Here is a 3,981-nt window from a genome sequence, read left to right as displayed (position 1 = left end):
GATTGGAGACATTCACTCTTTCAAAAATCCAACTATAATCATCATTGGTGCAATGAAGAAAAACTAAATCCTTTGTTCCATGAACTTGTGGTTTAGGAAGCCTTAGGTTATACACGATCTTTTGTTGAATGAATTTCTTTCTTTTCGGACAAAAAAAAATGAAGAAAAATTAAATCCTTGAAAATGAATACAAAAGGATGATGCATGATCCTACCAAAAATGTTGAAAGAGTCCTTATGATTCACTATCCAACCATATAGCTGAAAGAAAAAAGAGGCACAAAGTGCAGGTGAATAAATATGTTTGTTGACAAATAAAGGCTGAAATATTCATTGTGAGAAAGAACACTAATCGGTGTTGTGTCTTGACTTGGGATCTCTATCTCCTGCGGTTCCTTGTTCGGTATAGTTTCTGCAATTCCTCTCAAAAAGGAACGAAAATGATCATCTTACCCCTTATCCGAATGCACTTCCCGAATGGGGTCCATCCCCCTCTTATTAGAGGCATTAGGGAACTATATCGAATAGAGACTTACAGGAGATAATTTTCCCTCGACTTGTATCTATGATTAGACCGAGCTCAGTGAGAAAAGACCGAGACACCCTTGGAAAGACGAAAAGTCTGAATCAATGATAGACGGGTACTCATTTTCCCTTGACTTGATGGAACAATGCAAATGTAGCAAATAGCAAGTAGAGTAGGTCATGGGTTTGATGGACCCATTAGATCAAAATCTCCGAAACCAAAACAGCTCACCTGAAGCAACACTGTGACCGACTCCGTATGAAATGTGCACCATCCTCCAAGTCAAGTCGGTCTCTGAATCCCGAGTCTGCCCACACCCATACCTAATTCACATGGGTATGATGATGGGAGTGGGATATGACTGCACGTAATGACCGGCAGGCCATGTGATGCGCCTTGACCGATGCCGTCTGACCAGCAGAGCATTGCATGAATAAACCCCTCCGCTGGGTCCATGCATGCTCATTGCCCTCCTGTAACATAAACACCATCGAACTAGATTCTTCGTGGGATTTTTATTCTCTCAACCACGGTGTATTTATTTTAATATCTAATTGTAAAAACATGGGTAATAACGTGTTTCTATTCTTTTGAGTGTTAGGTGGACGGTTGGATTCTTAAGTGTGATGCACTGCAATGCACCGCACTTGAGAGGATAATCCCCTCCCATGCAACTCTCAAAATTGGGATGAAGGTGACTGTGTGGATAATGGAATGGTTTTAGGTATCGTTTTTGATTCGGTATCAGCAGTATCAGACTGTTTTGCCCTTGTATATATCAATATCATATACCCTTTGAACTCAAGAGTGTTTTTGGGATTTCATATTAGGTGAATAATGGATTTCATACCCCTTTGTAGGGGTGCCAAAATTTTACCCAAACTGAGGGAACCAAATCGAACCGATGGAAACCAAATTGAATCCTATATGAGTTTATTACATCATGTTTCAGAAAAAATTGAAACATGATATCGAATCAAAATTCAGTAAAAACACACTATTTCTTTCCACTATTGAATATATTTACAAGGTAACTTGAAACCAAACCGATAGTAAACCAATAAAAGAAACCGAACTCATGGAAACCAAACCAAAACCTTTTAATTGTCCATGGCTTGCCTCGGCTAAATCCTCAAAGGTGGTTAAGGGTTGGGAAAAGAATATTGGGCATATTGAGGTTGCAAATTCTTATTCACTATTCTAACTTGCTCTTTTTTCAATGGACGATCCCACAATTGTTCTGTCTTTTTCATGAATCTCACGAGGAAAGCAATAAACCCTTCACTTGGTTCTTGTCTGGTTTCCAGATCTTGATGGGTTAATTGACTTAAGGCTTGTATCGGGGGCGCAGGCTGCACCAGACACATTGGAGTGGGTAAAATGACCACTCTACCCCCCCAAAATGGCAGGCCCATGTGTGTGGGCGTAGGCCGCGCTGCGGCACAGAGAACATTAGCCCTTGACTTAATTCCATTTCCTGGTTTGGGAGGAATCTAGTGACTTTCATCAATGGAAGGCAGGCCCAATGAGTGTGAACTAAAAAGACTGATCATTTGTTCTTCAGAATAGCCTTTTACCCTCAACTGGTCTACATAGGTCCTAAGATGTGCCCAAGATATCCATTCCATCCTCAACTAGTCTACATAGGCCCTAAGATGTGTCCCGGATTTCCATTCCATCAAACTTGTCAAGGAAGAAAGACATCCCTTCGGTATCAATAATTTGGTCTTCGACATTTTTCAAGTTTTTCAAGGGGTACTCTAAATTTTTTCTAATTTTTCTCTCAACGCCTTCATTTCTATATAGATTCAGTAGCAGATTTGGGAATTGGATTGGGGTCTCAATTACTATAACAGCATCCCCAAGCATCAGAATTGATACATTTTGGGAATCCCCACACCCAACATGCCTTGACTACCTTAGAATATACTCTTAAGGCTAGAACATCTTGAGCAAACTCGACAAGTTGAGCTGTATCTATTCCAAGCTTAGGGAAGAACTATTCTCGACACTCACGATTGATTCGAGAGAAAGGAATGGAGCTGACCATATAGGCAACCTAAGAGGGGGTGAATTGAAAAGTGCAAAATAAAATCTCTTAACTTCAAGATTTCTTTTGAAACTTTGTGCAATCAGCTATCTCAAATCTCCTATTGATGTTAGTTAATTAAACACAATAAAACAAATAATAAAGATAAAGGGAAAAAGAGAGATAGCACACACAAGATTTATAATGGTTCGGCATGGCTTCAGTATCGTTCTACGTCTACTCCCAAAGTCTTCGCCGAATTGGAATTCCATTAACATAATCTCCTTGTAGGGTAGGAGAAATACCCGCACATAGGTCTCCCTCAGATCAACCACACTCTCCTTACAAAATAGTAGAACAATCAGCATACTCTCCTTGCAAAATCGAAGAAACGTTCAATCGAAGTTCAGGGCTTCAATACCTTTCATCAGCACAATCACTAAAAAAAGGATTCACAATGGCTTAAAGGTCAAAACACAGTTATCTCTTTAGAATAAAATATGCAAGTTTAAGCACACATGTGTTAACCCCCTTTTCTCAATTGCTCATGCTCAATGGTTGTTTTGATTTACAAGTTCAAACTCTTTGAATCGCAACATCTTTTGCTCATTGGCTCGTTAGATTTGCAATTTGAAGCACATTGGCGATGAAATGTTTCACGGTGTTGATCCGAAAGAGTTTTCATATGTTTAACTAACTTAAATAAATGAACTCCCCTACATGGACCCTTGCCCTCCATTCAGCTCTATTCGAGATCATTCTTGATACAAAGCCTAAGTTATGGATGTCTTTCCTCACCATTTCTCTTGAGGTCATTTTAAGTCTGCCCTTGTTTTTTAGTTCCTTCAATTTGAATCAAATCACTACTCCGTACCGTGACATTCAAAAACCTCCATTAAACATGGGCATACCACCTAAAATGAAAACATAGTATATAATGTATAAATTTTAATACACTAGATGGAAAATGAAGTTGTACAAATAAATGACGAGATTTCGCCAAGTGAATATTTTAAAAATCTAGGCTCAATCATAATGAAAGAATGTGATATAAAGGTGTCAAATAATTTGTAATATTATCTTTCTTCCCCCTTTTAATATAATATACAATTTTTTTTCAATGGGAAAATGTTAATCTTTTACATTTAACTCCAAAAGTAGTTTATTTTTTACATATGATTATTGCACAAGTTTACTAAAAAAAAACGTACATGAGAATGACATCTTTTGATAATTACATAATGATGTCTTTTTTGTTTTTAACATAATAATATATCACTTATAAATTATTTTTAAAAACCATCTTAAGACAAGGAAAAATTAAAAGTTGTCCAGTTCTAAATACATAGGTGTCATTACCTATAAAGATATCAGAAAATTGTGAGGGGAGAGTATTAACAGAAAAGAATCATACTGAAAACTAACTA

Source organism: Telopea speciosissima, chromosome 8 (assembly GCF_018873765.1).
Source record: "Telopea speciosissima isolate NSW1024214 ecotype Mountain lineage chromosome 8, Tspe_v1, whole genome shotgun sequence".
Taxonomy (NCBI): Eukaryota; Viridiplantae; Streptophyta; class Magnoliopsida; order Proteales; family Proteaceae; genus Telopea; species Telopea speciosissima.
This window is presented reverse-complemented; position numbering follows the sequence as displayed.